At 39.7% G+C, this 26519-nt stretch overlaps 1 protein-coding gene across 9 annotated transcripts in view; it reads right to left on the bottom strand.

Annotated features, from left to right (window-relative positions):
* DTNB (dystrobrevin beta) overlaps nucleotides 1-24579 on the bottom strand; it is a 209628-nt gene extending 185049 nt beyond the window's left edge. For 5 of the 9 annotated variants that reach the window (XM_072938085.1, XM_072938086.1, XM_072938084.1 and 2 more), the window contains exon 1: nucleotides 24336-24575. The gene's annotated coding sequence lies outside the window, so the exon portion shown is untranslated. Of the gene's footprint in view, nucleotides 1-23320; nucleotides 23511-24335 lie in introns of all 9 variants that reach the window. The other 4 variants (XM_072938088.1, XM_072938089.1, XM_072938083.1 and 1 more) reach the window with 3 other exon arrangements.
* Between the last annotated feature and the right edge of the window lie 1940 nt (nucleotides 24580-26519).

The following is a 26519-nucleotide window of genomic DNA, read 5'->3' as shown; positions in this document are numbered from 1 at the left end:
ATTACTAGAAACATATTGTGGATCATCTGGATGACCACCAAGCAACAAGGAATGCCAAAGCCACTTCAAAGCCCACATCTGCATGTGTGATTACTGTGACATTGGACGCAAGAGATCACCTAAAGCAAACTAGAGAAACTAGAGTTCCCTGGACCAGATCTGGCCTGCCACCTGTTCTTGCAAACACAGACTTACTGGAACACAGCCACACCTACTCATTTACATATTGTCTATGGATGCTTTCATGCTACAACGGCAGAGCTGAGCAGCTGCAACAGAGAGCATCTGGCATGCAAAGTCTAAAACAGTCAACATCTGGTCCTTTTAAGAAAAAATAAGTCAACCCAACCTAAAGCGACAGTAATCAATATTGCACTACTACCCATGCCTGGCTGCAGTTAGGTTACTCCACTGTCAAAATGACAATTATCCCACATCCCACCAGGGTTTGAGTTTCAGTTCCATTACCGGAAGTTTAGCCTGGACAATTTGCTTTAATCACTCTAAGATTCATTCCTCATTGCTGAAATGGCATAAGAATCACATATGCTTCACTACCCTTCATTTAACAAATACTTACTGAGGCGTTCTTATGTGACAGGCACTCCTAGATGTACTGGAAACATTGCAGTGAATAAAAGAGACAGTCACCACCTTCATGTAGCTTATGAGAGGATTAAAAACAGTAATTCATTTAGACAGTGCCTGACCTTAGGTAAGCACAGGACAAATGGTAGCCGCTATTCCTATTATTATAATTATAATTATTATTATCACTACTACTGTTTTCTTCTCTCTAGCTTACTTTATTGCAAGAATACAGTATATAATACCTGTAACATACAAAATAAGTGTTAGTTGACTTATCGATAAGACTTCTGGTCAACAGAAGGGTTTAGTAGTAAAGTTTTGGGGGATTCAAAAGTTATACGAAGATTTTCAACTGTGCACAGTGTCAGCATCCCTAACCCCCATATCGTTCAAGTGTCAACCGCACTTAGAAGAATTGTACAATGTTTAACTGTATTTCCTTGGAGGTAATGGAGAAGCAGACACTCTCACAGACTGTTAGTGAATGTCAACTGACAAGCATTTTAGAGGGCAATTTGGCAATATTTACCAAAAGTTTAAATGTATACTACCTTTGGCCCAGTAAATACATGGGTTTTTTTCACACTTCCTACAAATATTTATTTTTTAAATATATTTTATTGAACAGTCATTTTACAATGTTATGTCAGTTTCTAGTGTACAGCACAATACTTCAGTCAAATAGCAACATGCATACTATTTATTTGTTAAAAAAGGGAAAGAGAAAGGAAAGAGGGAGGGGAAAGAAGGAAGGGCAGGGGTGAGTTGGAGAGGGGGGAATTGGAAGGAAGTAGAGGGGAGTGGTGGAAAGAGAAAAGAAAAGAAGGAGAAATCCAATATGAAACTGCTTAAATAACATGGTACAGCCATACAATGAAATAGTGTAGTTCACAGATAAAAAGAACGAAGCAGGTGAGTCCAACTTAGGAAAAGATTCTCAAGGCATGTAAGTCAAAGCACGTAAGGAAACAGTATTATAACACAGTAGATGCTGTTCGTGCCCTGCTCAGATACCCTTAGCTGACCTGAGCTTTACAGATGCCCCAGCTGCTGTGAGTGCTGGCTGCTAACTTGTCAAAGATGTACTCTTCTTTGGAAAACGGCCTTCAGCTGATTGAACACTCCCTTACCAAGAAATGCCCAGCAAGTAACTCGCTCCCTATAGGAGTCATCAAGCAGCTATAGCCAGTGACTAATAAAAGGTATAAAAGCCCACCCCTGGGATGTTCTAGACCTCAGTAAAGAGTAGTAAGCACATACCAACCTTACTCTCCCACCAAATACAACTATAAACCTGCACAGCATGTATGCTGGAGATAGCTGCAGTCTGAAAAGTAAGTATCAGCAGGTTGGCTTGGGAAAGAACACAGGACGCAAAGACCACTGCACAGGCAGTGAGTTTACATTTTTTCCTTCTTGCATCCCTTGGCCTGAACCCCTGAACGTAGCACTGTGGTACTCACACAGAGAAATCCAGGAGAAACTCTAGTTCTGGCCTGAAGAGATGAAAGAAGACTAAAACCCACCTGGAGAGAGTGGGAAAAACTTTCCAGGTCTATTTTTCTCTCTTTCTCTTTTTTCTTCATTTTCTCCCACTCCAGCCAAGAGGCCATCCTGTGGTGAAGGCAGTGGCAGTATCAACAAAAGCAGCTGGCCTGGGGAGCTACCAGCATCAAAAATGCAAAGAAAAGGAAACTTCACCTCTGTTCAGTCAGCTGCAGCTCTAAGCAGGGCCCCGGTGACAGTTTTTTTCTCTCTCTGTCTTTATGCCACTGTGGTGCAATTGCAGAAGTGGGCAGTTTTTGGCCAGAGGACGGAAAAGGGGAGCCCAGAGTAGCCAGAAAGTATCAGAGAGGTATCTGAGCAGGAGAAGCTCAGGGCAGCAACCCCAGATATCTGTCTGTGAAACACTAGGATCTTCTCCAACCCGCACATTCAGGGAATCTGATCTTAATTAGCACACCAACAACTCTGAAAAGTGAGCTTGCAGGAAGACCTCCACCTGGGTCCCAGACTGACCACTGGTGGCACACACATGGTACAGATCTGAATAGCACTGAAAAGGACTTGAAAATTGAACTGACATTAGAACCACAGCCATAATGTTCTAAATGTCCAAGAAATGATACAAAATTATATGGCGAACAAAGAACTAAGAAAAATCTTCACTCACAATGGAAAAGAAAATCAACACTTGCCACTGACAAGATGACAAAGATCTGTAATCTGTAACAGACTTCAGTAATCTGAAAGAGACTTGAAAGCAGCAATTATAAAAATGCTCAAATAAGCAATCACAAACACTCTAGAAACAAATGTCAAAACACTGTTAGCAGACAAACAAAAGATATCAAGAGGAACCAAATGTTAGGACTGAAATATACAATAACCAAGGTGGGGTGGCATTCACTGGATGGATTCAATAGTAGAATGGAGATGACAGAGAAAACTGCACAATAAGACAGATCAGACAGAAATTATCCAATCTGAACAATAGAAAAAAATTCTTTAAGGAATAATGTCTCAGGGATTTGGTAGATAAAAACAAAAGGTCTAACATTCATCATGCCATCAGGATTCCAGGAGAAAAGAGTGTGGTGAGTGGTGCTAAGCCGATACATAAAGACATAATGGCTGAAAACTCACCAAATTTGGTGAAAGACATGTACCTACAAATTCAAGAAAGTGAGAAAACCTCAAACAAGTTAAAAGCCAAAGAAATCCATCATAATGGATACATCGTAATCAAACTGTTGAAAACTAAAGACAAAGAAATACTCCTGAAAGAAGCCAGAATAAAAGAACACATTACCCCCATAGGTCAGGGATCAGCACATCTTTTCTTACAGAGTCAAACAGTAAATATTTTGGGTTTGCAGGCCAAATGGTCTCTGTCACAATTACTCAACAGTGCCACTGCAGCATGAGAGCAGCTATGTATGTAGACAAATGGGTGTGGCCTTGTTAAAACTTTATTTAGAAAACAAATAGGCGATCAACCCACAGGCCATAGTTGGCCAACTCCTGCTAAAGAGGAATAATGATATTGTCTTCTTTGGATTTCTCATCAGAAATTATGGAGGACAAAATATGGTGAAACAATACTTTTACAGTACTAAAAGAAAAGACTCAACCCACAATACTATACTAAGAGAATAAATACTCCAGAAATTTAGAAAAATAGAATTTGTAACCAGCAGACATGCTCTGAAAGAACTGCTAAATGAAGTTCTTCAGAAAGAAAAGTAATGATTCCAGAAGGAAACCTGAATGACAAATGAAAGAACAGCAATATAAAAGATGTTAGAAGAAATAACACCAATTCCACAGTCTCTACCAGAAAATATAAAAGAATACATTCCAATTCATTTAAAACAGCCAGTAATTCCTGATACCAAAACTAGACAAAGACGGTACAAAGGCAAATAAACAATATCCCTTGTGAACACAGACACAAAAAATCCTCAACAAAATACTGTAAATTGAAGCCAGTAATATATAAAAACCCCAGAAGCAACTGGGGTTTATCACAGGAATAAAAGGCCAATTCAATATTTGAAAATTAATCAATATAATCCAACATATTAACAGTCTAAAGATACACGTGATCATAGCAGATGCTAAAGTACACATGACAAAATACAATGTCTGTTCATGATGATAAACTCAACAAACTAAAAATAAAAACTTCCTCTACTTGATAAAGAGCACCCACAAGAAAGCCTGCAGCTAATGTCACGCTTAGTGGTAAAAAACTGAATGCTTTTCCCCTAAGACTGGCAACGAGGCAAGGATGCCCACCCTTACCACTTATATTCAACATTATATGGGTTGTCTTAGCCAGTGAAATAAGAAGAAAAGAAACAAAAGGAAAACAGATTGGGAAGGAAAAAATCAAATTATACCTGTTTGCAGACAACAACACTATTTTTGCAGAAAATCCAAAATAACATACAAAAAAAAGATCCTAGAACTAAAAAGTGAGTTTAACAATGTTGCAGGAAACAATGCAAAAACACAAAATTTAACCACAGTTCTATATAATAGCATTACACAATTAGAAATTGAATTTTTTTTAAATTTTTATTTAAGTATAGTTGGTTTACAATGTTGTGTTAACTTCTGGTGTACAGCATAGTGAGTCAGTTATAAAAACAGTATTTTCAAAATAGCACTTACAACATCTGTAATAAAAACAAGACTCTTAGGTATACACTAACAAAATAAGTACAGGATCTATAAACTAGAACTATAAAACACTGATGACATAATTTTTTTAAAAACCTAAACAAAAAGAAAGGCATATCATCTAATCAAAATCCTAGCAGAGTTTTTTTGTAAATATAGATTCTGAATTTTATATGCATAGGCTAAAGGAATAGAAAAGATAATTTTGAAAAGGAGGGATAAAGTTCAAGCCACATACTAAATTTTAAAAATTACTAAAAAGCTACAGTAATCAAGGCAGCATGATATTGGCAGACACAGGTACACAGATCAATGAAACAGAACAGAGACCAGAGAGCCACACAAATATTACCATTTGATTTTTTAAGGTGCAAAAGAAATTCAATGAAGAAAGGATAGCCTTGGTGTTGGAAAAACATAGTTATTCATGTCAAAGGATGAACTTTCACTTATGCCTCACATCATATACAAAACTTAATTCAAAATGGAAGATAGGTGTAAATGTAAAATATATAAGTATAGAAGCTTTAGAAGAAAACATGGGAGAAAAATCTTCATGGTCTCGTACATCACACCAAAAGTGCAAGCCATAGAAGAAAATAATAGTAATAAATTGAATGTCACCAAAATTAAATAATTTTGTTCTATGGAAGAAAGCAATAAGAAATGAAAAGACAAGCTACACACTGAGAGAAAAGTATCTGGAAATCACATGTCTGACACAGGACCAGTATCCAGAAAAATGTATTTATTTTTTAAAACACTCAAAACCAAACCAACATAGAAGAAAAGCTTGTTACTCAACAGTAGCAACACTGACCTTATTTGCTGACTTAGCAGGTGTGGCAGAACCTGTTGATGCCCTGCCTTTATTCTCTCACCCATATTACCACTTTGATGCATGAATGATCAGCTGCCAGTGGCCAGCATCTGCATTTCTTTACCTAAGGGCTTTTTCTGGCTCCTGAAGACTGCTTTGACACCTGCAGGGCAGTCCAGAAGTACCAGAGAATTAACATCCCTGGATAGCAGCCCTCCCACTCATGGAAGTTAACATAAATACTCCAGCTCCTTTACCCATCAGAGGGAATAACTCTGAAGCAATGTTTTCCACTGGCTTTCTGAGCGCCCCATTAGAATTAACTTCGCTTACTCATGATGCCTGATAAGAAACCCTTTATCAGCTAGTTTCTCTTCTTTGTCTTACTTCTCCATTCTTCTTAGTAGAAGTATTTCCTAGGGCCATCTTAAAAAATAAAAATTAAACATTAAAATTAAAACTTGCACTTGAGTGCTTGTAGCCCATTTGCTTCTAGGGTAATGCAAAATAAGACAGATTTGATCCTGTAAAACAGACCTTCAAAATGAACTCTCTAAGTGGATCACTCACTAACCAGATGACAAGGATTCCAGCGCCTGTAGTAAGTGGCTTGGTGAGAGCCCCTGGCATGCTGCTGCACTGATACTACTAAGACTCCTGATGTGGTGGAGCGAGTAAAGGGATATGGGTAGGAGAAGACGGCTTATGCAATAGCTTTAGCATTTTGGGGGGGGGGGCATCAGAAATTTTAAAGACAATTAAATGTTTGAGCTTTTGTTAAGTAAGATTGATGCACAACAGAAAGAAAATGTCAAGGCTTAAATCAACCAAGTACCAACTCAGAGCATGGCATGACAGCCAGAAGACCTCTATGGCAGCATCTTAAGGAACCCTCAGCTCCCAAAACTTGAGAGCAGATTGTGTTAAAAATCAGGCTCAAATTCTGATTATGAAAGTCAGCAGCTTTTTCCAGTAGGCAGCCTGAGGTGACCTCTAAAAATGGTTCGCTATTCACTTGACCCAGAAAAGCCCACAAAATCATGCAAATGAGAGGTTCAGATCTTCGTGTTCACTTTAAGAACACTCGTGAAGCTGCCCAGGCCATTAAGGGTATGCATATCTGAAAAGCCACCAAGTACCTGAAGGCTGTCACTTTACAGAAGTAGTGTGTGCCGTTCTGTCGTTACAGTGGAGCTGGTAGGTGTGCCCAGGCAAAACAGTGGGGTGGACACAGAGTCGATGGCCCAAAAAGAGGGCTGAATTTTTACCGCACATGCTCAAAAATGCAGAAAGTAATGCAGAATTTAAGGGCTTAGATGTAGATTCACTGGTCATTGAGCACATCCAGGTGAACAAAGCTCCCAAGATGCGGTGCAGGACTTACGGAGCTCATGGTCAGATCAACCCTTACATGAGCTCTCCCTGCCACATTGAAAGAGCTCTCCCTGCCACACTGAGACGATCCTTACTGAAAAAGAGCAGATTGTTCCTAAACCAGAAGAGGAGGTTGCACAGAAGAAAAAGATATCCCAGAATAAACTGAGGAAACAAAAACTTATTGTCCAAGAATAAATTCAGCAAAAAATAAATGCAAATAAAAGTAAAAAAAAAAAAGAAAGAAAGAAAGAAAGAAAGAAAGAAAGAAAGAAAGAAAGTAAGTCAGCAAATTACAAAGAAGATTGAGTTCACAGTTCTGCCAAGATTCTCCTGAACCCTATGGGCTAGAAGAAATGGCTCCCTTGCCCTTGCTACAAGGGCAGTCTCCTCTGCCTAAAGACTGTGCAAAGGCCTCATCTGAGATGCATGTCTCAAAAGATGCTGACCCTCCCCAGGATCTGTCCCTGCCCTCCTCACTGCTTCTAGGCTAACAACTAGGGTCAAGTCTTGGCATCATCAGAATAGGGAGGCAACGTCCTCGCTTTGGATGGAAAAGGGATGATTCATCAAAATGGCTGCTGGACCTGTCAATACACACCGGCAGGAACTGGGAGAACATATCTGGGAATGGATCTTGAGATGCTGAACTTGGGGGGCAGATGTAAGGTCGGTAAGAAAAAGCTTGTTGATATGGCGGCACTCATCCCATGACCCAGGATTTAATGTTCTGAAAAGGACACCTGGTACCAGTCCAAATGTGCTGCTGGATTGGCTCACTTAAACCGATTGCGGGGAGGGCGTTGGTGACCTATAGAAAATGAATCGGAGATGCTAGAACCACACAGCAGGGTATAAAGAGTTAATAGGGTGCTCCCCTTCCTATGTATCCCAACCTTTACTGAGTCCTTCTATACTAGACTGACAGCATCTGCTTTTTTGTGTTTTTTAAACAGAGAATCCAGCTTTCTCTGATCTCTGAAGTCCATTTTGCTCCTTGCATGACAGGCCTGAAATACTACAGGTTTACCATTCCCCGGAAACAGTTTCGACCAATGATTGATGTGGGTGATACATAAATACTCTGTCTTGGCCTGTCAAGGGTTGTAACTCTGAGGACACGTTTTACATTGGCTCCTAGAGCTCCCCGGTGGGAATAAGCTCAGTTACCCGCGGTGGTAACTTGCTTGATAACAAACCCTTTATTTGCTGACTTCCTTCCCTATCTCACTTCTCTGTCCCCTGCTGGTATTTGCCGGGATAACCTCCAAAACAAAACATTTGCACTGAAGTTCTTGTCTGAGAGTCAGCTTCTGGTAGAACTCAAACTAAATATTAAGTCTTTTCATTTCAACCACGCTTAAAGTTCAGATTTCATAAAATCCAAATTTATGGGGTACACATTAACTAAGATTTCTATAAATGATTTCCCTTGGCCTTAGTGTGACTCCATCCTCGTGCTCTATATGGATACCTCCATCTTTGTAATCATGATTTTAATAGTCCACACTCGACAAGGATCTAATCCTATCACCACACCTGATTATAAATCCTTCTTCCTGATATAACCTTCAAGATAAACACTTCCAGGAGTGTAAACACATCTCTCTTTTTCCTTCCACTTGGATTCCTGGCACTTTGCCTTTTCTTAGTCCCATAATCCAGAGGTAACCAACACCTCCTTATCATTCACTTCACATACTAACCCTGATTTCAAACACTGCCACTTCCTTCCTCATAATCACTCTCACATCCACCCTTTTTTCCCCCATTTCAAATGCCAAAATCTTTGTCCGCATAAATGCACAAATAAAATTCTATGACACCGTGATCTCAGGGCTCTGCAACCTCTTCTTCCTGAGTTCATCCTGTGGATACTCAGAGAAATCCACCAGATACATCCATTCAAACATGTCTGATCTTCACTGGATTCAAATCACCCTACTCAGGAGCTTCATTCCACTCGATTAAAAAACAAAACAAAACACAGAGCACAAAGTGAAATAAGCCAGACAGAGAAAGACAAATACTATATAATCTCACTCATATGTGGAATCTAATAATACAAAAACAAAAAGTCAAACTCATCATAGAAGCAAAGTAGATTAGTAGTTGCCAGAGTCTGGGGAGTGGGGGGAATGGGGAGATGTTGGTCAGAGGTACAAACTTTCAGTTATATGGTGAATAAGTTCTGAGGATCAAATGTGGAGCATGGTGCCTGTAGTTGATAATACTCCAGTGTATACCTGAAATTTGCTAAGAGAGTAGATCTTAAACCACCACCGCACACACAAAAAAGGTAACTGTGTGAGGTAATTAACTTAATTGTAGTAATCATTTCACAATGTATACAATTATCAAATCATCATGTTGTACAATTTAAATACATACCATTTTATTTGTCAGTAGACCTCAACAAAGCTGGGGGAAAACTTTAAACAATATATTTGAATACCTTTCTATATCAAAGCCATAATTTTGAATGATGGAATGGAATTTTATCACATTCACCCAAGCCTTGACTGTTGGCAATTATTTCCAACTATCTATTACTATATGAACAATGCAACAATAAATATCTTTAAAGCAAAATTTAAAAAAAAAGAACCAGAATATAGCTTCAGTGTACAAAATGAAAGGAAACCAGGGTCCTAACTCTGAGAATTTAAGTGAAGTTTCTTCCATCTGATAGGAGTTGAAACTGTTAGGTTCCTAGAAAAGGTTATTTAATGACATAAGCCCACTGCCAAACTGAATGAATGATACCAAAAGCACAATCCATGAAAGGAAAAATTGATGAGTTGGATCTTACCAAAGTTAACTGCTCTTCAAAAGATACTGTTGAAAGAATGAAAAGTAAAGCCCCAGAGTGAAAGAAATATTTTCAAAACACATACCTGATGAAGAACTTGCATCCAAATTATGAAAAGAACTCTTACAACTCAACAATAAGAAAACAGTCCAATATAAAAAATGATCAAAATCTGAACAGACACCTCACCAAAGAAGATATACAGAAGGTAAGCATATGAAAAGATGTTCAACATCTTTTGTCATTAGGAAATTACAAAGTAAAACAACAATGAGATACCACTGTACACCTATCAGAATGGCTAAAATCCATAAACTGTCAATAGTAAATTCTGACAAGAATGTGGAGCAACAGGAACTCTCATCCTGCTAGTAGGAACACACAGCCTTGCTGGTAGACAGTTTTGCAGTCTCTAACAAAACTAATCATAGTCTTACCATGCAACTCAGCAACTGCACTAGGTATTTACCCAGCTGAGTGGAAAATGTATATTAACACAAAGCTGACCCAAATGTTTACACCAGCTTTATTCACAACTACCAAATACTGAAAGCAACCAAGATGCCCTTCAGTAGGTGAATGGATAAACAAACTGCTCTTTTCATAAATGGAATATTGTTCAGCAATAATAAATAAGTTATTAAGCCATGAAAAGACATGAAGCTTAAATGCATATTGCTAAGTGGAAAAGCCAGTCTGAAAAGGCTACATACTGTATGATTCCAATTTTATGACCTTCCAGGAAAAACAAAATTATACAAATGGTAAAATGATCAGTGACTGCCAGATTTGGGAAGAAGGGAAGAGGAATGAACAGGGGAAGCACAGGTGAATTTTTAGGGTGATAAAACTTCCATATGATCCTGTAATGTTGGGTACCGACACTACGCATTTGTGAAAACCAAAAGAAATTTACAACACAGAGTGAACCTTAATGCATGCAAATTTTTAAAAAATCCTTTAGGAAGTCAGAGGATCCCAGGATACAATGCAGAATATGAGAAAACAATCTAACTGAATTATAAATATATGAAACAACCCCACTGAACGGTGGGGGTAGGGAGGCGAAGTATAGAGACCTAAGTAACTCTGGAAGTGAATGGACGCTGTAAGTCTAAAGGTAAAATAAAATATACGTGAGTACTGTACTCTAGTTTTCCACAGGTTATGGGTTAACAATTCTGATATTGCTACGCACATATGCATAATTGAACAATTAAGTAAACAAATGGCAGGTGGTGGAATGTGAGGTTACAGATAAGCAAGGTGAGACGCTAGAATGATCCAGGTGGTAATGGAATAGATTACCACTGGAGACATCAGTATAATTCATGGTTAACTTAGTATAGATACATGGATAGTTACACATAAAAGCGTTAGTACGTATGAGCATATTAGCATACACATAGACACGTCCTTGCTCTGCCAACTAAGAGAGACTAGAAACAACAATATCCCAATAGCAATGAGCACATCTAGTGCCCGAATTTTTGTTTATAATATAATTCTCCAATAAAAGGAACCAGGGCTTCTCTGAGAAATGCCTGAGGCAAGAAGTATACAAGATGAGCCTGGAGCATCTTATAACATAGAAAGTGAAGACATCCTGGGAGAAAAAAAAATATGATAGGTGTATACCAAAGGGACATAGAGACCAACTGAAAGAGCGCCCAATGGCCAAAGTGGGAAAAATTTCAGCAACAAAATAAAATAGTATTAAACATCCTTAAATTGATTCTGATAACAATGACTGAATAAATTAATAAATGAAAAATCTATAAATATCCTGTACAGAAAAATTCCAAATAATTTATATAGATACTCTGCCCTGAAGAAGGCGGGAACATAATTCCCCACTCCTTATGCGTGAGCTGTGCACAGTTGGACTTTCTTCCAAAGAGGTGAAGGGGGAAAGGGAAATAACTTGACAGTGGAGAAACCTGATAAACACTACCTCAGCCAGGTGATCCAGTGCAACATCAGCCCTAATAAACCATGTTGACAGCAGTACCCTTGACACAATGTGATGAAATAGCATTTTACCTCTGTGGGCTTCCTCCCAAAAACCTATGAACCCAATCTAATCATGAGGAAAACATCCGGCAAATCTCAATTGAGGGAAAATCTACAAAATGCCTGACCAATATGCCTTAAAACTGTCAAGTTTCATCAAAAGCTTTCTCAGAAAAGCCTGACAAACTGACATACCCGAGAGAAATCTAAGGAAACATGACAACTAAATGTGATGTGGTATTCTGGATGGGATTCTGGAACAGAAAAAGGCCATTAGGTAAACACTAAGGACATCTGAATAAAGTGAGGGTTTTAGTTAATAATAATGTATCATCATTAGTTCATTAACGGCAACAAATGAACCATACTGATGTAAAATGTTAGTAACAGAGGGAACAGGGTATGGGATGCACATAGGAACTCTCTATTATTATTCAATTTTTCAGTGAATCTAAAAATGTTCTGAAAAATAAAGTTTTTTTAAGACAGTACAATTACATATTTCTTTCCTTTATTCCCTTAATTGATTTAAAGAGCAATTGTTTTTTAATACAATACAGATAAAATAATATTTATAAATTACATTGTTGGGCCTGTAACATACAGAATTCCCTAAAAAGACAACAATCCTAAACATCTACATACGTAATCACAGTGCCTCAAAATACACTAAGCAAAAATTGATAGAACTGAAAGGAGAAAGACAAATCCACACTTTTTTTTTCTAATTTTTTTATTTTGGGGGAGGGTTGGGGGGGTTGGGTCTATTTATTTATTTTTAGAGGAAGTACTTACTGGGGATTGAATCCAAGACCTCATGTATGCTAAGCATGTGCTCTACCACTGAGCTATACCCTCTCCCTTAAATCCACACTTAGACTTGGAGACTTCAACACTCCTCTATGATCAACACAAGTAGAAAGTCAAGATGAATATGGAAGGACAAAACAACACCATCAGCCGACTAGCTCTAATTGACCTTTCTAGAAAAATCCACCCAATAATGACAAAATACAAATTCTTTATACATGCACATAAAACATGCATCACCAAACTGAAAAAAGCTAATTCCTCTGGAGATGGAAGCAGAATAATGTGACTGCAGAGGGATACCAACTCTATTAGTGATGATGTGTTTACTAGGCTGGGTTCTAGGTACATTGTATTATTCTTTATGCTTTATATGCCTATTTCACAGTAAAATTTTAAGTCATTTGAGTATATTCCCTGGTAAACCTTTCCTTTTAGTGGTTTGGGGGTTAAAGAGGCAGGTCTCCACACATTTCATTACTAAAATGGACTATACCAAAACCATAAGCTCTGAACTTTTATCCAAATGTACAGGAATGCTCACACACTCCATAATTTGATATAATACTTATGTCAAATCCTCAGTGATGTGTTCTATGAGTACCGGAACAGCATTCGCTAACGAAGGATACATTATAGTTCGTCACCAAACTAAAACTCTTAATTTGTCTATATATTATTTCAGCCAGTTTTACTAAAACAGGAAGAACAAAGATTTATGGCTTTTAATCTTTTACCTCTAAAGCAGGAAATCTCCAAATAAACGTCTAAAAATGTATCATTAGGTAAATAAAATTTTAAGATTATTAATTTACACATGACTATAACCATCACTGAAAAAAGCTCAATAAGTTTATCTTCATATTCTGAATGCTTAGTTTTAAAATATCTCAACTAGCTAGAACACTCCCTTACACCATACACAAAAATAAACTCAAAATGGATCAAAGACTTAAACATAAAACAAGATACAATAAACCTCCTAGAAGAAAATATAGGCAAAACATTATCTGACATACATCTCAAAAATGTTCCCCTAGGACTGTCTACCCAAGCAATAGAAATAAAAGCAAGAATAAACAAATGGGACCTAATTAAACTTACAAGCTTCTGCACAGCAAAGGAAACCATAAATAAAACAAAACGACAACCTATGGAATGGGAGAAAATTTTTGCAATTAAAACCAACAACGGCTTGATTTCCAGAATATATAAGCAGCTCATATGACTTAATAAGAGAAAAACAAACAACCCCATCCAAAAATGGGCAAAAGACCTAAACAAGCAATTCTCCAAGGAAGAAATACAAATGATCAATAGGCACATGAAAAAATGCTCAGTATCACTAAATATCAGAGAAATGCAAATCAAAACTACAATGAAGTATCACCTCACACCAGCCAGAATGGCCATTATGCAAAAGTCCACAAATGACAAATGCTGGAGAGGCTGTGGAGAAAAGGGAACCCTCCTACACTGCTGGTGGGAATGCAGTTTGGTGCAGCCACTGTGGAAAACAGTATGGAGATTCCTCAAAAGACTAGGAATAGACTTACCATATGACCCAGGAATCCCACTCCTGGGCATCTATCCAGAAGGAATCCTACTTCAAAATGACACCTGCACCCCAATGTTCACAGCAGCACCATTTACAATAGCCAAGACATGGAAACAGCCTAAATGTCCACCAACAGATGACTGGATAAAGAAGATGTGGTATATTTATACAATGGAATACTATTCAGCCATAAAACTGACAACATAATGCCATTTGCAGCAACATGGATGTTCCTGGAGAATGTCATTCTAAGTGAAGTAAGCCAGAAAGAGAAAGAAAAATACCATATGAGATCGCTCTTATGTGGAATCTAAAAAATAAAAAAACATAAATGCAAAACAGAAAGAGACTCATAGATATAGAATATAAACTTGTGGTTGCCAAGGGGGCAGGGGGTGGGAAGGGACAGACTGAGATTTCAAAATGTAGAATAGATAAACAAGATTATACTGTATAGCACAGGGAAATATATATAATATCTTGTGGTAGCTTGCAGCAAAAAAAAAATGTTTGACAATGAATATATGTATGTTCACGTATAACTGAAAAATTGTGCTCTACACTGGAATTTGACACAACATTGTAAAATGACTATTACTCAATAAAAAAAGTTTAAAAAAAAAAGTCTCAACTGATATTAGCCTTGTACTGTCATTAAGCTTAAGAACAATACACTCAATGGTATATATAAACTTATATACCAAATAGTATTTTTAAAAATGTAAGGTTTCTTTTTTAATGATTCCCCTTCAATCTGCTTAGATTATTACTATTTTGTACTTTGCATCTGACTGACAACAGGTTCATAACATAAGTAGAAGTATCAGCTCGGCTTGTTTCCTGCTGTTCATGGGTCCTCGTGTTATCACTTCAATCATCAGTTAAATCTGAAACTTCAATCTGCAGTTTCTTTGCAGGAATCTTTTCAAGCCCTTTGTCCATTCACTCAGCAAGGTTCATTTCATGCCAGTCAGATAATATAATCTGAAAGACCACTAAACCAGGCAGAGTTAACTGTAATATGTCCAAATAGGATGTAAGCAAACAAATAAGGAGGCTCAGGCTGTCAGTGCCTCCAGGTTGTGGTGTCCCCACGGTCCCCCTCTCAGGGTACCCAGCTCTCCACACCGGGTACATATCATCAGACATACAGATGGAGTCAACTGTCAACCTATGGATTAAATATTGGTAAAGCTAATTGCCTTTTTTTTTTCCTGTTATACCTGGCATAGAAGATCAACCTGCATGCCTCCCACTTTAGAAACCATTACTCTTTAAAAAAAAAAACAAAAACTAGAATGAAAAGATGAGACTGTGCTAGGCTTGAGGAGCAAATGAGCGATACGAAGGGTAGGATCAGACGAGGAAATTCAGAGCCTAATTGGTAGTTAACTTGGCCCAAAGTTAAAGCTAGTAATTTGTGGAGTCAGGCCACCAATTTGACAATAAAGCCTACTCTCTTTCCACTGTACCACATCGCCCCCTCCAGGGCAAACACGGGGACTCCAGGACTGAGGAAAGAACACAAGTCCCCAAACCGTGGCGCTGGAGCAGACCCTAGGCCACAGCTAAATGGGGTCCGGAGGCTAGTGCAACAAAACGTCTGGACCCTCGTTCGTCCTGTCAGGGAAGCAATGTATTCCAGAGCTAGACTCAGTCTGCAGGCAGAAGTTAAGTAAATCCCACAGTCAAGACTAAAGGAAAGAAGAGCAGGTTCTAGAAATGTTCCAGAAAGTCCCTGCACTGCACCTAAGTGTTAAGTATGCATCACTCCCCTTGAATCTTTCTGTTCATGTCTTAACTTCCAGGTCTCAGTTACTTCAAAGCATCTAGGTATCAAAACGACTTGTTCAAGTTCACTGTCTCCCAGCAAACTCCTGTCAGTTTTTCTCTGGATGCTCCCTTCATTAAGGAGTCAGAGGTGACTGAGATTGTCACTAATAAGTCCTTAGCTGTAACTAATCAAACTTCCCTCGAGAGAACTAACTTCCCTGCTTATTTCAGGAAAATTCTCGACTATCCTTCCTCTAATACTTCTTTCCTCTTCTCTTTCAGATTAAAAAAAAAATGACAGAAAAAGCAAACTTTGTAAAACCATAGAGATTGACTTTTTTTTTTAACAAATTTGAAAACAGTCTCTAAGTTCCAATAAAAAGGAACTTTTTTATTCATGACTGCACTCCATAACTACCCAGTGCTCTGAATAGCAAATATAACCCCACAGGGTTATGGCAGCTGTTAAATAAATGATGTAAAGCATTTAGCACAATGCCTGGCACAAAATAAGAGCCTAATAAATGTTAGCTACTATTACTGACATTATTATGTAACTACTCTCTTGGATGAAGCCTAGATTGGAATTCTATTGGCAAGGCTCCTTTCTCTTAATTTACATTTCTTCTGATTTAAAAGTATAAAAATATAAAGTTGGAAGAAGAGTAAATACTTTGTTATCAATCATTTGCAACATTTTAAATTTGGCATAGAGAAAGGGTTTTAATACAATGAAAGGAGGTAAAGAGGTAGAAATGCAGTGTTCCCAAGGAATCAAAGAATAAAATATAAGAAAACTGGGGGAAAGGAAGACACAAAAAGGAGAAACAGATGCCTCTAGTCTGCTAAAGACAAACCTCAGAGTTTTTCCAAAAACCTGCCATAGGCTGCTTAGTTCATAAGGAGAAAATTTCAGTTCTAAGCAAAGATACTAAACTACTTACCTAATAAGGAAACATTAAAAGTTAAGAACCAGAAAGGGTACAGTCTTGAAATGACACACAAAACTGTAGTTGTCATAGTCATATTTCAGAAAAAAAAGGTATCCTTGTTAGTTATTTTTATAGCTAAGCTTGTCCCTAAAAAGTTTTTTTAGAAAGATATATAAGAATTACTATTAATTACTTTTTCAAATGACTTTGGAATTAGTTGGGAGGAAAATAAGACCAATTAAATGTGTTCCAACCTAAATCAAATCATTCTATTTTTGTTTGTGCAGTTATGAAAGGTTTAGTCATTATAAGAAACTGTTCAAGAACATGTGAAACGTCAGACTGGCAAAAAACAGTGAAGTATCTTATGAAGAGCAAGTCTTTCACAGAAATCTTATTGGAAACACATAGTGGTCATATCACCGTGCTCAGGAATTATGTGGGTAAGCCAAAAGGCAAAATCCAATTTGAACTTGGAACATGAAACAGTCTTGTTTAGAGACAGCATGTGGAAAGAACATGGGCTGTGAGATTGGACCTGGGTTCAAATACCACCTCCACAGCTGATTAGCTGTGTAGCCCTGAACAGGTTTTTAACTCCTCTGTGCTCAATTTCCTCACCCATACACTGTGATACCACACCTCGCCTCCACACTTGGTAAAGACTAAAGTGTAGCCATGATCTATGAAAATTCCCTGACACACAGTAAGTAGCATCACAATAAATAAGTCACTGTTACTTGCAAAAGAAAGTCTCTGGCAAAAGGAGACAGAGCAAGTAGAGATAAAAGGGGGCAGGCAGTAAAGAGTCTAGAAAAAGAAGCCAGGAAGAAGCTGGAATCGTTAGGGGCTGAAAAAGTCCTTATAGAGTCCCAAAATTTACCAAAAAAAAATTTTATTTACTGAGCCCTATTTGATTACAATGAAGCTGAGTTACAAGAATATTTAGTCCAAACAGGATTATTGCTGAAATGCTGTAATACATAGCTTATAATGTTATAATATACAGTTTATAGTGTTGTTAATATACAAAAACTCAAGACGAAAATGTGTTCTCTTTAAAAGTTTATTTTTTTGTTGTTAAAAATGTATTAACAAGTAAATCATATACAGTATATCTGTTCTCTCAGTTATCTACAACTCAGAAAGGTCTGCCCTGCTCTTAACATACTAAATGGAAAACAATGATAATTTCAACAAATGCCAAAAAAGCCTCAACAAATGTCTCAATAAAATTCAACACACAATAAAAAGACAAACCAAGAACAGAAGAAAACTTCCTGAACTTGACAAAGACATCTACCAGAAACCTTCAGTAAGTATCATATCTAATAGTGGAACACTGGAAGCTTCCCACTCAGGAAAAAGATTTAAATGCCCCTTATCATCACTGCTATTCAACTTTTGCACTGGAGAGTCTAAGCGTTGCAATAACACAGAAAACAAGATAAGTGGGATAAAGTTTAGAAAGAAGGCTGGTCAATTAAGTCTGGTCAAGGTAGCTCTGTAAGTAAACACTCTGATGCATCCCCTCTGCTCCAAATACACAGGAATAGATAAAATAGTTTAAAACACATTTTTAAGCTACTAAGAAGGCTCAAAAACAACATAACCGTCTACTTGGATCAGAAACAGAACAGATACACAAAGCTTTGAGCAGGATGGAAGCTACAAGCTTGCTGGACTCTGGGTCTAGAAGCAGGTGGATACTTCCTGTAGGGCGACAGTGACACAAAGTGAAGGAGGTAGAGAAACGGGACATCTGAGCCAGACCCACTGCTTAAAGCCAAGGATGAGGTTGGAGCTAAAAGGAAGCTAAAAAGTACTGCTGCCAGTCTCTGCCTAGAACTGCAGTTTACCTGGTGCTCTGGGCTTAGAAAAGTGAGAAGATAAAAACCCAGCCTCATGACCAAGAATTGAACCAAAACATTCACATACTCTCAGTGGATCTAAAATAGCCCCACTTCCTCAAAGAGCGAGACCCTGACCCACCATTATCATATCTGATTTCTTGACTAGAGTTCAGGAAGTCAGTGGAAGCACCTGAAATGTCACCACACAGAGAAGGTGAGCACAGAAGTAAGAGAAACAAAATCAAAAGTACTCACCCTCAAATGAGTCTGTAAATCAAAATTTCAAAAAACACATAAAGAAATGTAAGGCTAAGAACGACAGCCAACAAAAGCAACAATTAGAACATAAATTTATACCAGATGTGTAATTTTACACAACAGTCTAACAAAGACTTTTTTAAAGTACATTTAGAGTGGCAGGATATATATATTTTTAATTATTGGGAATGTAAAATTTGACAGCCACTTTGGAAGACAAGCAGTTTCTTACAAAGCTACACATACTCTTACCATACGACCCAGCAATCAAGCTCCTAGGTATTTACCCAAGAGAGTGGAAAACTTATGTCCACACAAAAACCTGCACATGAATATTTATAGAAGCTTTATTCATAACTGCCAAAAACTAGAAGTAACCAAGGTATCTTCCAACAGATGAATGGATAAACAAGCTGTAGTACTTTTACACAATAAAATATTATTCAGTAATGAAAAGAAATGAGCTATCAAGTCAAGAAAGGACACAGAGGAAACTTAAAGGCATAATGCTAAGTGAAAGAAACCAGTCTGAAAGGCTCCAATACTGTATGATCCAAACTAAGTGACATTCAGGAAAAGGAAAAATTACAGATGTAGTAAAATGATCAGTGGTTACCAGGAGCTCAGTAGGAGGGAGGGAGGAATGAATGGGTGGAATACAAGGGATTCTAGGGCAATGAAATTATTCTGTATGATACTGCAATGACATTACATGAAATGTCATATGATAACATTTTGCATTTGTCAAAACCCACAGAACTGTACAACACAAACAGTGAAGCTTAATGTAAACAATGAACTTAAGTTAATAACGTATCAATACATATTCATCAGTTGTAACTAATGCAAGACGTCAATAATGAGAAAGTGCACATAAGGAAAAGAGGGTATATAGGAACTCTCTGTACTATCCACTCATTTTGATCATATGCATTTATGTATATAATTTTTTTTAATTATCAAGGACAGTTCCACTTCTGGGTATGCATACAAGAGAGTTGAATGCAGGGACTTGAACAGTATTTGCACACCCATGTTCATAGCAGCATTATTCACAGTAGCAAAAAAGGTAGAGGCAACCCAAGTGTCTGCTGACGGATGACTGAATAAACAAATATGATATATACATGCAACAGTATAATATTCATCCCTAAAAATTAAGGAAATCCTGACACATGCTACAATATAGACGAACTCTGAAGACACGCTAAGTGAAATGTGCCAGACACAAAAGGACAAATATTGTATGATTCCGCTTATATGAGGTAACTAAGAGTAGTCAAACTCACAGAGACAGAAAGCAGAATGGTGGCTGCCAGGGCCTGGTGGGGAAGAAAGAATGGGGAGTTAATGTTTAATGGGTACAGAGTTTCAGCTGAGAAAGATAAAAATGTTCTGGAGATGGATAGTGATGGTTGTTCAACAATGTAAGTGTACTTAACGCCACCGAACTGTACAATTAAAAATGGTTAAAATAGTATACTGTATGTTATGGGTATTTTAGCACACTAAAAAAAAAAAGAGTTGAGAAAAAGTACTTTAAAACTGGTTATCCAAAATGAAAAAAAAATCGTTTCTCTTCATTATACCATATAGAAGTTCTACACAGAAAGCAAAACTTTTTAAAAATTTTTAGAAGAAAATACAGATATATATATAATTCATACCCTGGGGCAGAGAAAATTTACTTAAACCAGAGACACAGAAACCATTTTTTTTAATTTAATGGAAATTTTTTTCGTAAGTATAACATTAAACTTTTAAATGTGTATACGACCAAAGCCATTGTTAACAAAGGGAAAAGGCAAGCCTCAGAGTGGCAGGATGCTTTGGCAACATATAAATCCATCAATGAATTAATATTCAAAGTAACCTAACTGTCTGTCAGTGAGTGAAGGATACATAAACAGTGATGTAAGTCTACAACTGAACACTACTCAGCATTTAAAAACAAATGAACTAGATCCACAAGTAGCAATGTGGTTAAGTCTCCATCAATTAATTTAAAAGTGCACCCCTTTGACCCAGCAATTCTACTTTCCACTCACTGCAGCAGTGTGTAAAATGGCAAACAGCTTTAAGGGCCATTAATGAGGAGAGGGTAAATAAACTACAGTACAATACATACTGCATAAGGGATTGTGTAGCAGTCAAGAAGAATCAGGCAGATCTTTATGTGCCATCATGGAAAGATCACAGATGCCCTGCTAGAAAAAAAGTTGCAGACCAATGTGTACAGTTTCATGTCATTACTGCGGGTGTGGAGGAAAACCCTAGTTTTTTCTGTATTATCTATATATAGATGAAAATGTATAGAGAAAGATCTGGAAGAATCCCAACAAACTGATAACTCCAGTTTCGGCGGAGAAGGGAGTAGGTCAGCGGCTTTCATTCTGTCTTTACTGTCTGAGTATTTTCTAAGAGTGTGCATTCATGAGCCATCTGCAGAGCTGCAGTACGCAGCCACAGGCTGTGCCCGCAACAACCCCAGGAGCAGCCATTCACAGGGACTCCAATGCGACTGGTATCCCCTAAAGTTGGGCAGCACACCTCCTGCACTAGAGGCCACAGTTATGCCTATGTAATTAGAAATAAATAAAATGAGAGAGGATAAGAGTACTGACTGCAAACCAGCTTGAGGGAGTTTCTGGGATGATGTAAATTTCTGTATCTTGATTGGGATGGTAGGTACAAAGTATAGACAGTCTGTAACTTACAATGGTTTGGATCACAAGTAAACAACTGAGATACTCACAACCATTCTGTACTCATACAACCATTCTGCTTTTCACTTACAGTACAGCATTCAATAAATTACGTGAGACATTCAACACTTTATCATAAAATAGGCATTGTGTTAGATGCTTCTGCCCAACTGGAGGCTAATGTAAGTATTCTGAGCATGTTTAAGGTAGGCTAGGCTAAGATGCATTTTCAACGTACTACACTTTCAACTTACAATGGGTTTATCTGATGTAACCCCACCATAAGAGTAGGAAGCTCTGTATATACATTTTTCAAACTCATCCAACTCTGCATGGGACATCTGTGCGTTTTATGACGTGAAAACCATACACCAATAAAGTTGATTTAGAAATAAATATAAGAGGGGAGGGTACAGCTCAGTGGTAGAGTGTGTGCTTAGCATGCATGGGGTCCTGGGTTCAATCCCCAGTAACTCCATTAAAAAATAAATAAACAAATGCCTAATTACCTCTCCCCTCCCCCTCAAAAGAAACAAATATAAATTAAATTCATAAATTAAAAAAAACATAATATCACAGAGAAAATCTGGAACAAGGCATACAAAATTATAGGACCTAGGCATTCCAAAAGAAGAACTAGCAGACAGCTGCTAGCTGCACTCTCAAGTACACAGCCCTAAAACTAAAGAGAAATAAACTTAGTTCTTCAAGGCTTACTACACAATGCCAAATTTGAATTAACATTTTATTTTTATACAAGGAAATATAGGTCCTGAGAGATTTATATTAAACACATAAAATAAATGGTAACTTGGCATTTGATTGGTTCTAAGTCTAACCTTCTAATGAAGTAGAAATTTTGTCTCTCAAGCATACTGGACACTCAAAACTCCTGCCAGCACTACCTTGACTACACAACCCCCTTCAAAGGTAATTCCACTTATGTATGATAAAAATCCTCCCAGAACTCATAAAAGGTCAAGTTTTGATTTGGCAGACAAAGTAACCCAACAGGCACTGCAACCCAGGCACCTGAAACAGCAGCCTGGAGCTAGGGAGCCCAGAAATCCAAGCACGGCAGAGAAAAGGCAGAATCCCCGCCCTTACAGAAGAGCTGAGATTTATCCTCTCACTACAGATCTAAGATCCAAGAATCAGGATGAAAATGAAAGAATGTTCTCTAGAACTCTCCATCCTCAAGTGATACAAAAGAGAAGGGCTAGAATGGGATGATTTGAAGCAAAGGCCCAAGGAGTAGGCTCCTGGCCGCCAACAGGCAATAAAGATGTGAAGGCGGCAGCCAGGCCACCAGATACCACCACTCCATCACCTTAGCCACTGCTTTAAATGCCCAGACCCAAGAACCTGGGTTACCTTACATGGCAAAAACAAACAAACAAACAAACAAAACAAAACCTGAGGAACAAGGGAAGTCCATCAGCCATCCCTAACACCAGATTGATCAACAGTGCTAGGTGTAAATAGAGCATGGTTCTATGCTCGGTTCATTCACTCATGCAATAGGTAGGTATTCAGTGCCTGCTGTGGGTCAGGCACTGTTCGTGTCATTGAGGATTTAGCAGTTAATGGTCATGGAGCTTCATTCTACGTGGCAAGGAAGGGAACTTCTTACCTCTTTCCAACCTCCTGTTCCTTTCTCTTTTCTTTCTTTTTTTTTTTTCTTTCTCTTCCTTTAAATGTTACACAGAAGTGCTTTCAAAACTCTTCCAAATTCCTCCCACGAGCTTCTTTGACCCTCCTGCTTTAATCCCCAAACCAAGCAATTTAATGGCTCCAATTTCCCATTACTCGGAAAAAGAGACCTAAAGTAATTAAGGGATGAGACAAAATTCAATGCTGCTTTGTATTTTATAGGCGTAACTTCATAACCAAATTGTCAGCACCTAAATAGCAAATGATAGTTGCGTTTTACACAATTTTGTGGCCCCAGTGCTGACCACGGCTTTCTACCCACGAGAGCTAATCAATAAACGTCTGCTGAGAATGCTGGAAGGTCTTCCTAATCCCAAGGCCTGGCACAGGAATTTAACAGCAAGCATTTGTTAGCTACATCCTCCCTCCTCTCAGGACACTTTCCTTTAAAGGGTGACCTCAGTGCACAGGTTCAATGCTAGGCGTCTCGGGAAATAGTGTTTTGGGATGATATGAATTCCCTTCCCTCTGCCAGGGCCTGCCTGCCTCACCTGCCCTCTGCCAGGACCTGCCTCCTTCGCCCCCTTCAACACCTAACGCAGAGCCTCTTCCCAGCGAGCCGGGCTCCAGCAGCATCAGCCCGGCGCCTGCACCCCGGCTCCCCGCCTGGCGGCCACAGTGCGCCGGGGACCTCGGAGCCCCCTTCCCAGCCCCGGGCTCAGAGCCCGGCAACGCCGGCCCGGGTCTCCGCTCCATCCCCTCCGCTCGCCCCTCCAAGGCCGGGAGCGCGGCGCCGTCTCCGCGCACAGCGCGGGCGGTGCAGCGGCCCCGGCTCCCCGCGCGCCGTCTCCCCGCTCCCTGCCCTGCGACCCCGCAGGCTCCCGAGGTGCGGGGGCTGTGCGGACTTCTCGCTCCTAGCGGGCGCGAGGCTCCGGCACCGCGCTCCTCTCTTGCAGACTGCGGCGGCCGCCGCCGCAGATCCCTGCCGTACTCACTTCCCGGCCGGAGCTGGGGGGCGTTGAGAAGGTCTCCGGCGGCCGCAGCCTCCTCCGCCTCCTCCGGCCCGGCCCCCGCGGCTGAGGCGGCGGCGGCGCCCGCTCAGGCCCCGGAGCCGCCCCCGCGGCGAACGTTCTCAGGCGCCCGGCTCGCGCCGCTTCCCCGCCCGGCACGCGCAGCGAGCCCGCCCCCGGCGCGAGGGCGCGAGGGCGCAGGGCGGGAGGCGGGCACGCGCCGCCTGCGCGAGCGCGCGGCTTGGGGCAGGGCTTCCGCCGCGCCGAGGAGGGGGCGGGCCAGTGGGCCGAGTTCCCCTCGAGCCCCGCCCCCCGCGGCCGGGCGAGACCCGCCGCCCCAGCTCGCCCTCAGGCTTCCCGGCGAGGAGGGGGGGGGTGGAATTTGCCCCCTGCTGGCTCCTCCCGCGAGGCAGCGGCGGCCGGCGGAGGTGCGCTTCAACTCCACAGGTATGTGCCCCGCCAGCTGGATGCTCGACGCGACGTGACTACAAGGTGAAGAATGCAAAGAACCACCCCCGTGAATCATTCATGCGCTCCTCGAGCACAAGACCCTGCCCTGAGTGCTTTTTCCAAATCAATTCAACTCAGCAGCTGTTTGCTGAGCACCGACTCCATGCCTAGCGCTGTAGCGCTGTACCAGGTGCTGTGTGGGTACACCGTCACGGTCACGGTCTCTGGTCTCGAGGAGCACATAACTTAGTGGAAAAGCAGCCGTGTAAACAGCCAGGTCTGGTGACCCATGCAAAGCCAAGCCATAGTGAGATGCTGTGGAGGGCATAAGAGGAAGAGATTACTTCCGCTTGGACGATGCGGAGGGGTTCCTGGAAAAGGTGGCATTTGTGTTCCGCCAGCAAGGAGGAAAAAGAGAGAAGTTCTAGGAGAAAAAAAAAGAGAGGGCATCAAAGGTTAGGTAAACAGCTTGGGCAAAGGAATAGAGAGTAGCCAAGGTTTACCATCTCAGCATCAGCTTTTTTGTCTTAATATCCGTTTTTGATAGAATCCTTTCCAAACTGTGTGAAACAGGAGATGATGCCAAATGAGGAACAGCAAAGCTTTTTTTTAACGACTGGAAGGATAATTTTTCTCAACATTATTTAAGGCTCAACACAGCAGTTTCCTTTAAGGATTTTTGATATCTTAGCGAAGGATGTAAATCCCTAAGCTAAGAGAGTCCAGGCCTGTATGCTTTGAATCTGGTTTTTCATTGCCTTTTGGCGACTTATGGTAAGGCAGATAGTGCCATCTCCTGCTGTCTGCCCGCCTGCCTCCCTTTAGAACATCCTCTTCCTCCTCCTCTCATTTTCCAATTTTAAACTCCTATAGTGAAGGAAATGCTGGTAACCTACTTTGTTAAGTGAGAGTAAACAGGTTCCTCAAAAAAAAAAATTGACATCGCCTATCACACATGGATTTTTGTGACATTTTGCCTGCTCAGAAGACTTTTCACTTGGATGCAGAGTCGTAACTATGTTTTGAATATGTTAAGATATTCGGAACCCAGGTTAGAGACATTTTGTTTATTCACTTACAACTTGAGGACCAGCTACATGGGAGGCATTGAAAGGATAAAACATTGATCTTGTCCTTTGGAGAAAAGATGTGTAAATGATGTAAAATAAATTTGTGAATATTGCTTGCTGTGTTAGCCCTATTGATTGAAACCACAGTAATTTCAGTGTGTGGGCTGGCAATTCTGGGAATAACCACCTTAAATAAACTCTTATTAGCATTTCTCCACCTTGGTTCTGTATTTCACCACCTCTCACATCCTCAGAAAACTTCTTTCAAACATATCTCAATCATCCTCCCCTCCATCACTCCCAAAGTTATCCATTTATTTTACCTCCTTGTCCTTTTCCTTCATTTTCTATTCATATTCAAGCTTTTCCTGTTCTAAAGAAAAAGGAAGAAACCACTCTGTCACTCTAGATTGTGTTCTGGTTACTACTCTCTCCCTGCCTTTTCCTTCACAAATGTCTTGAAGGTAGTTTACACTCATCTCTGTCAACTCAACACCTTCTCCCTCCCCAACCCATGGCTGTGTAGCTTCTGTCCCCATCACATCCCTGCACTGCTCTCGGTCATGGTTTCTTTCTCTCTTTGTAATGTCACTTGAATACAAGCAAAGAATGTCCAGCATATATGGAGCTGAAGTTTCACATATGTTAA

The sequence above is a fragment of the Vicugna pacos genome, chromosome 15, assembly GCF_048564905.1.
Source record: "Vicugna pacos chromosome 15, VicPac4, whole genome shotgun sequence".
Taxonomy (NCBI): domain Eukaryota; kingdom Metazoa; phylum Chordata; class Mammalia; order Artiodactyla; family Camelidae; genus Vicugna; species Vicugna pacos.
The sequence above is the reverse complement of the archived record's forward strand: the minus strand, read 5'-3'. Positions and strand labels throughout refer to the sequence as shown.